The sequence below is a fragment of the Tachyglossus aculeatus genome, chromosome X4 (assembly GCF_015852505.1).
Source record: "Tachyglossus aculeatus isolate mTacAcu1 chromosome X4, mTacAcu1.pri, whole genome shotgun sequence".
NCBI lineage: Eukaryota > Metazoa > Chordata > Mammalia > Monotremata > Tachyglossidae > Tachyglossus > Tachyglossus aculeatus.
In genome coordinates, this window is record NC_052098.1 from 39,393,918 (window position 1) to 39,406,488 (window position 12,571).

A 12,571-nucleotide genomic window follows, 5' to 3' on the forward strand; every position below is an offset into this window, starting at 1 on the left:
ATGTGCCCAGATGGCGCTTCCGCCATAAGCCCCCTCTCTTCCCGTTCCTGGTGCATGCATCGCTAGTTTCAGTGGGGTGGGAGGGGAATGGGGAAGGCAAGAGGATGGGATCCAAGTTCATGGTGGGGAGGAAAACTGCTCAGAACAGAGAAAACTAAGGAGCAGGGTCTATGGAGGAGAGGATGGGGAGGGACTGGATTTGCCTGCAATGGTTGGACATAAAGTTGGGAGCAGGCTTATGGATCCTGAGGAACATCAACAAATAGTGCGGGCTGTGTCTCCAGTTGGCACATATTGTGGTATGACCAGAACCCGGGGTACACCTGTGCTTAAAATATCTCCCTGCATGTGTATAGGCACACACTGCCTCCCAGTTACCCAAGATTCTCCTGAGTACTGACTATCTCAGCAAGAGGGCAATCTCTCCCCACTTCCCCTGTTACTATTCCCTGATGCTCCATTCAGCAGAAACAATTAAGATAACTGAAAGCTTTTGTTAACCACAGCGTAGTGCAAATGCTTCCTATTTGAGACTAAAGCCTGGTTTCCTTTAGAGGACTCTAGACAAACAGAAATTCCACTTTATAAAGAAGTCCCCACGTTCTTTAATAAGTATCAACTGCATTGTGTTGAAATTGTGTTAGACAAACAGGTTCCCTCAAGCTCTCTCCCTGTCGTGAGCCTTGTAAGCTGCAGCTCCTACTCTCCCTCAGCAGCTAAATGGAAATCAGTAGCATGTATTGGGCACCTGTATGCACAGCACTGCGTGAAGCCCTTGAGAGAATATAACAGTGTTAGACACAATCCTTACCCTCAAGGAGCTTATAACCTGGTTGGGAGGAGCGAGGAGCAGGGAATAGCAAATAAAAGGAATAGAGGATATTGAGATGGGTGAATGTTTCAGAAATTGGGGCATATAAGACAATTTGTATACAAGTGCTACTGGTGGTTGTGAGAAAACAAGCACATATCTGGTGGAGAAGTGCTAAAGAGGTAGTTAGGAAGGTAGTGCATAGGGAGATAACTAAAACTTAACTGGGAAGGCCTCTTGAAGGAGATGAGATTTCAGAAAGGCTCTGAAGATGGAAAGAGCTGTGGTCTGAAGGATCTGAAGAGGTAGGGAGCTCCAGGAAGGAGGGAGAGCCCGGGGGTCAGAGGCAGAAGAAATGCAAACGGGACAGGGAGTAGGTTAACTTGGGAACAATGATGACTGTGAGCTGGGGTAGAGTGGAAGAAGAGAGTGGATAGGTAAGAAAGAGAGACCTTATGAAATACCTTAAAGCCAACGGCCAGGAGTTCCCATCTTACCAGTAGCCAAACTGGATGCGTAACCACTGAAGAACTTCTGAGGAGTGGGAAGATTTATGCAGGATAACACTTTTAGAAAAATGATCTGGGCAGCATCAGTGAGGTGGGCTTATGCAGTAGTCGAGCTGGGATGGTAAGTGCCCGGACCAGGGTAGTGAACTTCTGGATTGAAAGGAAGAGATGGATCTGGGAGATATCGTGGGGTAAAAACTTAAAGGATTTAGTGGCAGACTGAATAAGGGAGTTGAAAGAAAAGAAAGAGTCAAGGATAATGCCAAGGTGCTCATATAAACTGTAATGGGAATTTGAGGTGGAGAAGAGGATTTGGAAGGAAAGAAGAAGAGTTCAGTTTAAGGCATAGTGATCTCAAGGTGCTGGCCAACTATCCCAGGAGAGATGTTCTAGAGGCAAGAGGAAATGCAAGATCGCAAAGGAGGTGAGAGGTCAGGGCTAGCCAGATTTACAAATCATCACAAAGAAGTGGTAGTTGAAGTCAGAGTGGAAACACTCACTCCCTTGGGAAGCAATAAGTGAGAAGAAAAAAGGGATCCAGACACTCTTGAGGGACACCCACAGTTTAGAGGGAAGAAGCAGCTGCAAAAGAGACCAAGAAGTAGTATCCAGAAAGGTAAGAGAAGAATCAGGAGAGAACTGTGTTGGTAAAACTAAGGTTAAAGAATGTTTCAAGGGCTCCATAGTGAGAGGTTGGTATGGATTAGGATAGAAGGGAATCCATTAGATTTCACCAGGACTGACTCATTGGTGATCTTGGTGAATGCAGCTTCGATAGAGTAAAGGGGAAAGAAACAAGATGGCAGAGAGATAAGAAGGGAATTGGCTGGGAGGAAATGAAGGCAGGCACCAGCTGTATATGACCTATTCCAGAAATTTGGGCAGGAATGAGAACAGGGAGATGGGTTGAAAGTTGGAGGGGACTTTTTGATAAGGGGGGAGATTTAAGCAAGCTTGGAGGGGGAGGGGAAGACCCCATCGAGGAGTGAGAGATTGAAAGTAGCAGTAAAGTGGGGCAGAGTGAATGAGAGCAAGTGGTTTTAGGAAGTGAGAGGGAACAGAGTCAGAGGCAGTGGGAGAGAGCAGGTGAGATCTAGAGAGCAATGGGAGACTTCCTCTTGAGAAACAGTTTGAAGGCAGAAGAAAGATGAAGCAGCAGTAGTGGTGAGAGGGAAATGGGCCTTGGGAAGTTCACAACTTGATTATTTCAATTATATTGTTCCAAATGTCAAAACTTTACTGCTTTCTAATCATTTGCAGAAAGCGAGATAGCCAACTCTTACTGATGAACTGAAAATGCATCTTCCACCAATGAGTCTTTAGTTTTCTTCTACCTAATAATCAAGCTATTTTCAAAAACCATTTCTCTAATCAACCGCTTATTCAAGTCCTTATCATACCTACTCTATAACAGCTTTTACTTTCAAATTTTACATGTTTAATTTACCAGCTTATTTGGAGGGCAAAGTCTTCTAAATACACTTCTGAATATATCTGAAAACAGAGCAGGAGTAAATTTTCTGGAATCCTGAAGGAGGGTCCTTCGATGACTGACGTCATACGATCCAAACGTGCCTTGATATTTAATTCTAGAAAAAAATTACTACCTGCTTCAGAGAACCTTTTACTCTTCCAAACTAAACTATATAATTTGCTCCATAACTCTGAATACCTATTTAAAGAGCATGAAGGGGGAAAAAATCCACCCATAAAAAAGTCTGGTTAACATCTTAACATTACTGCAACTGAGCAGAGTGCTTTCTGTAGTTCACCTTTTATTCTATTCATCAAAAAAGGAGTGAAAAAAGGAGTGTTTATTGGGAACTACAAAATTACAATGTCTGCACTTATCAACACCTCATTTAAAAGCACATTATCATGGCTACGGTGCTAATGTGTCCATCCATCTGTGCATAAGTACAAATATCCATCATTGTTTCTGTCCACTACTGGACTAACCAGTCTTAGACAGAAACAGACCAGACCAGCCCAACCAAGATTCTCAATCCAATTGTCTGAGGCCTCCACAGCTCTTCTCCTCCAAGAGGCCTTCCCCAATGAAGCCCTCTTGCGCCCCCACCCCGACTCCCTCACCCTTCTGAGTCATCTTTGCACGTGGATCTGTACAGCGCTTAGAACAGTGCTCAGTGCTTAGAACAGTGCTCAGCGCTTAGAACAGTGCTCGGCACATAGTAAGTGCTTAACAAATACCGTAATTATTATTATCATCTGCACCCTTTAACCACTTGATGCTCATCCCGCCGCATTTATGTACATATCTTCAAATTATTCATATTAATGTCTGTCTCCCATTCTAGACAGTAAGCTCACAGTGGACAGGGAACGTGCCTACCGACTCTGCCGTATGCTCCTAAGTGCTTAGTACAGTGCTATGCATTCAGTAAGTGCTCAATGAATGCCACTGACTGGTGGATTGATTTTGCTCAATCATCAGCAGCCTCCTGAATAGCTGCAGTTGCCAAAGCCTTGGGGATGAGAGGGTAGTAGTAATGGTATTTACCGAACACCCACTGTGTGCGATGCACTGTACTAAGGCCCTGCTGTGGATAGATAGTACAGTGCTCTGCACATAGTAAGCACTCAATAAATACGATTGATGATACCCCCAGCCCCTAAGTCCCCCAAGAGCAGACATCCACGTGCCCCTTGCCCCTTGCACTCCCCAGTGGAGGGTTCTCAAGGGGGCCATCACTAGCCACTCTTTTAGGGACAACGACATCGGAGACCGCCGGGCTCCATTTGCCAGGAAACAAGGTAGGGATGGGTAAGCGTGAAGTGAGAGAGAAAAGGTACCAGTCAACTAGAGAGTGGTCCCAGTTGTCAAGGAGTCCAGAGCACGGAGATGTTGGTCCCGAGCTACTGGGGGTTGGGTGGGACAGCTGCAGAGACCACAGAGTCCGGGCGTGAGTGGCTTGGCGGGGTAGGGGGAGGGGGAGATGGGAGGGAGAGAGAGAGAAAAAAAAGCCAGGATGAGGGTCTCAGCAAAATTTTCCCAGTCCTGGTGGCAGCAGTGGGGTTCTTTGCATACCACCTTTCCAAAAAAAGAATGTTTAGAGAAGGGAGTGAAGGGAGGAAACTGTGTTTGAAGTAGGGAAGCTGAAGGAAGCAGGGAGCACAGGAATCAGGAAAGATTTGCATTGTAATTTTGACTTACCTGCAGGGCCTGGTCATCATGTCAGGAGTGGTTCTGTAACAACCCAACTAATTACCTGTGTCTATAAGAAAACAAATCCCAGGATATATTTTTGAGAAACATAATCTAGCTGTAGCATGGGGTACACGGGTGGCGGAATCAGAATCAATGAATAGATTGTATGCTGGAATACACATATACCCCTAAGTGCTGCGGATGAGTGTGAATAAATACATGTGATAGAGGTAGTCGCTGGGTTCGTACGATTCAGAGTATTGGGAGTTAATCTTCCCAAAATCTGACAGCCTCTACTCTGTTCTAACCCCGCCTCGACCTCTCAGCTGCCTTTGATACTGTGAAAACATTATCCAACCATGGTTTCACTGACACTTTCCTCTCCTGGTTCTCCTCCTAGCTCTCTAGCCACTCATTCTCAGTCTCTTTTGCGGGCAGCTCCTCTGCCTCCCAACTCCTAACAGAAGGGGTCCCTCAAAGCTCAGTTCTGGGTCCCCTCCATCTATGCCAACTCTCTTGGAGAATGCATTCGCTCCCGTGGCTTCAACTGTCATCCCCAAACTACCACTCTAGCCCTGACTTGCCTCCTTCTCTGTAGTCTCATATTTCCTCCTGCCTTCAGGACATCTGTACCTGGATGTCTCGCACACAGTAAGCACTCAATAAATACCACTGATTGATTACTAAGCTCTTGGGAATTACAAAACTAAGAAATGACACGCTCCCTGGTCCTCAAAGAGCATACACTCTAAAGGAGGAGCCACATATAAGAGTATATACAGACAGAGCTCCTTGTGGGCAGGGATCATATCAACCCACTCTATTGCTTTGTCCTCTCCCAAGTACTTAGTACAGTGTTCTGCACACAGTAAGCGTTCAATAAATACCACTGATTGACTGAATGAGTAATCAGGGAAAGCTCACTGGAGGGGATTGGATTTTAGGAGACTGAAGGTGACGAGGCTGAGATCTGGTGGGTTAGCGGACACTCTGTCCTCCTTTCCTCAGCGGTATTACTCCAAAGTCCTTGGATACAGTGGAAAAACTGAGTTACTTGTAACCCTTGCTATCCCAAACAAAACACAATTGATTTTATTTATTGAATGCTTACTGGGCAAAGAGCACTGTACTAAGCACTTGGGAGAGTATACGATATAACAGAGTTGGTAGGCACGTTCCCCTGTCCACCGTGAGCTTACGTCATGGCTATGTGGGAAGGATCACCCCACTTTCCCCCAGGTAGGTGGGGGGGCAGGGGAGAGAAGAGGAACCTGATCAGAGATTTGGCTATAATTCCATTTCTATCAATCAATCGAGCACCTACTGTGTGCAGGGCACTGGACTGTTTGGGAAAGTACAATATGACGGAGTTGGCTCTCTGATGTCTCCAAGGAACTCAGCACATTGAGGTTTCTGGGATTAAAGGGAGCTGGGATAAAACCTATAGGAAAACCAACCCAACTTCAATTTAAACTCATCCACCTCTAGCTGGTTGATGTCGGAGTCCACCCACAAAGCTAAATAAGTAGATATGGCTCAACAGGGACCACAATATTTTTGCATGGTTTAGCAGAAAGAACACAAGCCTGGGAGTCTGAGGACCTGGGATCTAATCCCAGCTCCACCACGTACCTGCTGTGTGACTTTGGGCAAGTCACTTAACTTCTCTGTAGCTCAGTTCCCTCATCTGCAAAATGGGGATTCAATAACTGTTCTCCCTCCTACTTAGTCTGTGAGTTCTTGTATCTACCCCAGCGCTTAGTACAGTGCTTGGCACATAATGAGTGCTTAACAAATACTATAATTATTATTATTATTATCAGATCCCATTTTTTCCCTCAGTCAAGAAACCACTTTATAAAACACCTCATTTTGAAAAACTGTTACAGTGAAATTGCCTTAGAGACAACTTCAACTATAACAGTATTGGTTTCCTAATTTGGTGCAATTTGATCCCTTCCCCACCCCACTTGCTATAAAAAGATCCTCATAGCAAGGTTGTGCCTATATTTTTTATACTAAATATCATTCATGACTACTGTATATCGTATGCACACAAATATGAGGTCATCCTTCCTTCCTCTCCCCTTCCACCTCCCCCACCCCCGACTCCCCAATTAAGATCTGAAAGAAACCCTACATGCCCTAAATTTGCACATGAAACTGAGGTCAGTGGCAAAAACTTCCCATCTTCTTTCCACTGTGTTTGCTTCTGGCTTACCTTAGTATCATCGCTGGGATAGAAGATAGAATTCACAGAAAATACTGTTTTGGTTTAGTCTTGAACTTTAATTTTGGCGGGAAAAAGTGATTTTTCCATTTTTAAAGAAAACTCAATCTAAGTCTTACCTGTAACAAAGAGTAAAGTTAACTTCCAACACAACCTAGGAGATGACCTTGCACACAGTTTTTGAAAAACAGAAATTACAAGCAGTCCTCAATTTATGTTTCAAGTCATGGCATTTTTTTAAATTTACCCCTTATTTTAGTTTCAACTTTAAGGCCTTTATGACACTAACTCCACTTACCACCTACAGTTCAGTCCGTCGTAGAAGAAGGGGTGAGGAGAAGAGTTTCTTGGGGAAAAAACTGGATCTACACTGACTTGGGGACTAGGTTTGCAGGAACTGAAATTGACAATGCATAGGAGGGGAAGAGGATCGCACCCCACCTAAAGGTAACAACAGTCAAACTGCAGAAAATGCACATTTCGGCCCTAAGCCTGAGTCATCGTGGTTATTCAACTTTATGCTAATTACATACCTGACCTTCCAAAAGGAGTTATTTCTTTTTGGTACATAATCTCAATCTTCTTTGGGCTAATTGTCGGACCATGTACTTTACTGATTTAGTGAAGCAGTTCTCAGCTAGCAAACCAATTGCGAAAGCTATCACTAAATTCTGCTACATATGCCAAGATGCAAAGAAAAATGAGGGAGTAGAAAACTGAATCAAGAAGGCTAGGATGTCCTTTGGGAGAGCTACACCGAATGGTGAGCCTATTTGTCATCAAGACTGACACAAAACTCAGAGTCAAGCAACTGTCACTGCCTTACTAAACACATCTCATCCGACTTCTAGAGAAGTTCCAAAATCACATTTACAAGACATATGTAACATCGAATGGCAAGACAGGCTCACAACAGTGAAGTCCCAGAACGCAGTCTGTCCACCACCATTGAAGCAATGCCTGTATCGCACCTTTGCTGGGCGGGACACGTGAGGAGAATGGACAACAGCAGGATTCCTAAACAGCTGCTGTATGGTGAGCTGAAATGGGAAAACTATAAACAGGGTGGACAGATCAGCCAGGCATAAAGCAATTAGAAATGGGTGAGACACAGGGCAGATGCTTCTAGAAGACTGCAACCCAAAGAGGGAGATACAAAATTGGCACCAGGTACGGTAAATAACTGCAGCTGTGGGTCCGGGGACAAACTTTAAATGCAATATGGTAGGGACTGTCAGTCTTGAATGGGTCCTATCGGCTACATCTGCACACACTGATAAAACTCTCACTGCCGGTGGTGTCCTCTTCAAACCTGAAGGTCAGATGATATATATTATACAAACATCTCTTCTCTCCCCTCCACCCACTGGAATGACCAGTTGGGTATGGGTAGCGAGTCAAAATGATCAAATGAGGCTACAAGTTCTCAGAGAGCCATTTTCTCAGTGTCCGATGATGCTCTGCAACTTGGGAGCATGCAAATATTAATTTCTTGATTGATTTTTTTAAAATGGATCTCATTTCCAGAAGGGCAAAAGCCCCTGGTTTTTTTTAGGTACAAAAGCTAATTATAAATGAGCCTTAGAAATGGTATTAAACCAAGATATAATGTAAGGAAAGTTTGAACAAAATTGTATTATTACCCAAATTTCCCATGATACCTGCTAAGAATTGTTCATTACGATAGACATGAATTTGTCTAATTTCTGCTTTTAACTGGTAGTCTCTTTGTTTTTAAATACTTACTGGTTTGGCTAACTGTGCTTTCAAAAGTTCACTGCTATAAACAATAATACCAGAATACAATCTAAACATTTTATTTCAGAAGCCCCAAATATAACACTTGCTATATTTAGTCATTCATCTTTGAGTAATCATGAAAAAATAAACTAATCCATTAATATGAAGTCAACCAAAGCCCCCTCGCCAAAAAAAAACACCCCGCTACATTCATGTAGGAGACAGTGACCTGTTCTCACTACTCCTACCCCTTCTCTCAATCGCATTTATTGAGCACTTACAGTGAGCAGATCACAGTGCTAAGCGCTTGGGAGAGTACAATATAACGGACATATTGTAACGGCTAAACCTCATATTTTCTCTGCACAGAGAGCCTTCCTCTTCCCAAACTTCTCCCATATAAGATGTTGTACTCTCCCTCTGTCCATCTCAACTTTCTTCTTCCCTTTTACAACTAAAACAAGCAGTGGGAGAGAACTGGAATGACCTATCCTCCTCCTTTGCTGCCTTCAGAACACAGCAGAGGGGGCTGCGGGCCATTTCTGATTAATAAAATACAACCGAGCATCAGGAAAGCATTGACTTCCTCGGCAGGATTGATTTTAAAAAAAATTTGGTCTTTTTGATAAATTGACTAAGCCCGAGTCAAAAGCTTTGTCCTATCAAGAGGGAGGCCACCCTCTACCCGCTTAAAAAACTCAACCAAATAGTAAGACTTTGAACCACCAAGCTAAATTGACCTTCCAACAATTCCTTCAATATGACCGGGGTGTTTTTTCGTGCATTAAGTCAGTCACCTCCAACCCCCCAACACACACACACACACACACACACACACACACACACACACAATTTCTGAAGTTCAATAACGGTGCGTTTGGAATCGTGATTTTGACTTTTAAAACCTTTTGTCCAGCCAGGTTCAGCAATTTGCCAGCTTGCCTCTTTTCACTCCCCAGCCGAAGAGCACGCATTTCCAGCCCCTTCTCACACCTTCCCATTTTCCTGGCAACTTTAAGCCCCTTTCCTCGAGCACTTGGGCTCCACCCTAACCATCGCCACAAGCCCCATCCTTTCTCAGCCTCCTAACCTGTCACGCCCCCCGTCCCCCTCAACTCCTCCCTCCCCCAAACCCCAACCTGCCTTCCTCTCCTCCGGACCCAAAACGTTCACCCCCTCAAACTCCGCCAATTTCCATCCTCCTTCCGTCTGCCCCAACCTTCTCACCTTCCCTCCGGGCTCCTCGGCACAGACCCCTCTCCCCGACCCCTTAGGCCCCCCCAGATGCTTCTCGATCCCCTAGCCCTGACTCGTCCCACCCCTCCCGCACCCCAGAAGTAAGCGGTTGCTGGCGGAGGGCGCGAGGGGAGGATCTGGAGCCGCTCGGAGGCTTGAACTGTGCACAGACGAAAAGGAAGGAGAGATCAAGAGGGAAGGGTTAGTGCAAGGGAATGAAGGGGAAATGGGAGAATTTTACCTCAAGCTGTCGAGTCCCCAGTGGCAGGAGAGGGGCGAGTCGGTGGCAACGGCGGCCGAAGCACATCACATACCGGCGAGGAAGAATGCAAAAGAAATGCAAGAGACGATCGATGGCAGGGACAGAGAAATGACTAGGTTGGGACACTTGGAAAGGAGGGCGGACAGATCGGGTCTTCGGCAGGTCCCGGGCACCCCCTCCCGCCTCCCTGGGCGACGGCCGCCCCCCTAGGCGGGTTGTTAACACCGTTACCGCCTGGATCGAACTACACCAGGAGCGAGGGGCCGCACGCGCCGAGGGAGGCGCGCGGGGCAAGGCGCGCGAGACCGGGCGCGCGGCGGGACAAGGCGCGCGGGACCGAGCGCGCGGGACGGAAAGATGGCCCGCGCCGACGGCGGGTGGGGGGGCGGTGGGTGGGAGGGAGAGCGGGGAGGAGGGCCGGTTCCCCGGGCAAAATGTTCCGAGTCAGAGGGGAGCAGGATGGAAAACGTTCCCGGCGCCGCCGCCGCCGCCGCCGCTGCCGGAGGCCACGAGCCCCGCCTCTGAGCCGGCACGGGAAGGAGAAGGGAAAGAGAGCGGCTACCGGCGGCGAAGCCAAGAGGGGACGAACCGCCTCCGATCTGACGGATTCCCCACTTGGGATGAGGAAAAATAGGCGGAGACCCGAATTGGCGGCGGAGGTGGGGAGAGAATGGGGAGGAGGGAGCCCTTATCCGCCTCCGAGATCCAGCACGCGCCCCCCCCCCCCCCCCCCCCACACACACACACACGTGGAAGGATGGTCAAGATCAACAGCCAATGGGAGGGCGGCTTTGATGGCATGCTTCGCGGGGAGGGGGCCAGAAACCGGGAGGGAGACGGAGGAAGGGATTCGCAAACAGACCAATGGGAACTCTTGGGCGGCAGGTAGGCGGGGGCTCCGCTAATGTGCCGAGACCGAGGCTTTGTAGAGAGATACCTGCTGAAGAACCTCCGCGACAGGTGGGAGGATGCCGAAACGGGCGACAAACGCAGGCCGTCGCCTCGCCCCGAACTTGCACACGCTGCGGAAAAACTTTACATGTCCCTTTACGTGCCATCAAAGCACCGCCCCCCACCCCCCGATGACTGAAGATGGCTCCAGCCTCCTCAGAGGCAGGGAAGAAATCCTTAAGACAAGGCAACGGTATTTCCACATTCCCCTCCAAAATTGAAAAACGGGGCCCAGCGAAACATAGAAAGACCTTCCAACATGCAGGTGCATGACCTCTGTCCCAACTATTGGGGGGAAGTCAGTGCAGGAGAGCCATGGAAAATGACACAGAACACCTGGACTCGAGATCAACAAGTATGGAGGAGACACCCCTTGCTCAAACACTTCCACAAGCTCCACCTCGACATACGGAATCCCAAGGCGATGTTACCGGAATCTTAACAAATGCTACCATCATCTCCTTTGGCAAGAAGAATGGTGACAGATCACATAGTAGCAATCATTGTAGGCATCTCATTGCTCTCCCTTGCTGGCAAAATCCCAGCCAGGGTCCTCCTGAAATTGACTACTGAATAGTATCAACCCCAGAACTTTCTGGGATTCACAGTGTGGCTTTAGATCACAGCAGGGCACAGCCGACACGATCTTTGCAGCCTGTCCGATGCAGGAAATGTGCAGGACGCAGAACTAAGAACTCTGTGTGCATAAACCTTACAGAAGTATTCGACATGATCCTTACCCCTTAAAAGTTCCTCTGCCACCAAAAGAGCAGCTTGAAAATCCGCCCAAAATGATGTGGTTCTCTCCTGCCTCCCCCAGCACACTTCGTTGGGCTCCTGTGTCATCTGTGGCCTGCCGATGCAAACTCCTTGCCCATATGCCTTTGGCCATGTCAGTGATCCATGTGACATCAGAGACCTAGTAAATGCCTGTTTCAACACTCGACAGACCTTGCCAGATTCCGGTGGGGATTGCGAGTTTCTTTTATATAAAAAGTGTATTATCTGGTAGTGTTTGTCTAACAAATGAAAGAAAAATGGAAAAATGGAAAACTTTAGGAAAAATGGCAGGGTACCCATCAGGCGGCTACCAATCAATCTGCGCATCAGGCAGAAACTCCTCACCCTGGGCTTCAAGGCTCTCCATCACCTCGCCCCCTCCTACCTCACCTCCCTTCTCTCCTTCTACAGCCCACCCCGCACCCTCCGCTCCTCTGCCGCTAATCTCCTCACTGTGCCTCGTTCTCGCCTGTCCCGCCATCGACCCCCGGCCCACGTCATCCCCCGGGCCTGGAATGCCCTCCTCTGCCCATCCGCCAAGCTAGCTCTCTTCCTCCCTTCAAGGCCCTACTGAGAGCTCACCTCCTCCAGGAGGCCTTTCCAGACTGAGCCCCTTCCTTCCTCTCCCACTCATCCCCCTCTCCATCCCCCCCATCTTACCTCCTTCCCTTCCCCACAGCACATGTATATATGTTTGGACATATTTATTACTCTATTTATTTATTTATTTATTTTGCTTGTACATATCTATTCTATTTATTTTATTTTGTTAGTATGTTTGGTTTTGTTTTCTGTCTCCCCCTTTTAGACTGTGAGCCCACAGTTGGGTAGGGACTGTCTCTATATGTTGCCAACTTGTACTTCCCAAGTGCTTAGTACAGTG

At 47.2% G+C, this 12,571-nt stretch overlaps 1 protein-coding gene across 8 annotated transcripts in view; it reads right to left on the reverse strand.

The window, feature by feature from the left end:
* The window catches only part of CSNK1G3 (casein kinase 1 gamma 3), a 112,405-nt gene that overhangs the window by 82,673 nt on the left and 17,161 nt on the right, over nt 1–12,571 (reverse strand). For 6 of the 8 annotated variants that reach the window (XM_038770018.1, XM_038770015.1, XM_038770013.1 and 3 more), the window contains exon 1: nt 9,937–10,169. The exons of 1 other annotated variant lie outside the window; for it this stretch is intronic. The gene's annotated coding sequence lies outside the window, so the exon portion shown is untranslated. Of the gene's footprint in view, nt 1–9,936; nt 10,170–10,519; nt 10,593–12,571 lie in introns of those variants that run through there. One more of the 8 variants, XM_038770016.1, reaches the window with a different exon arrangement.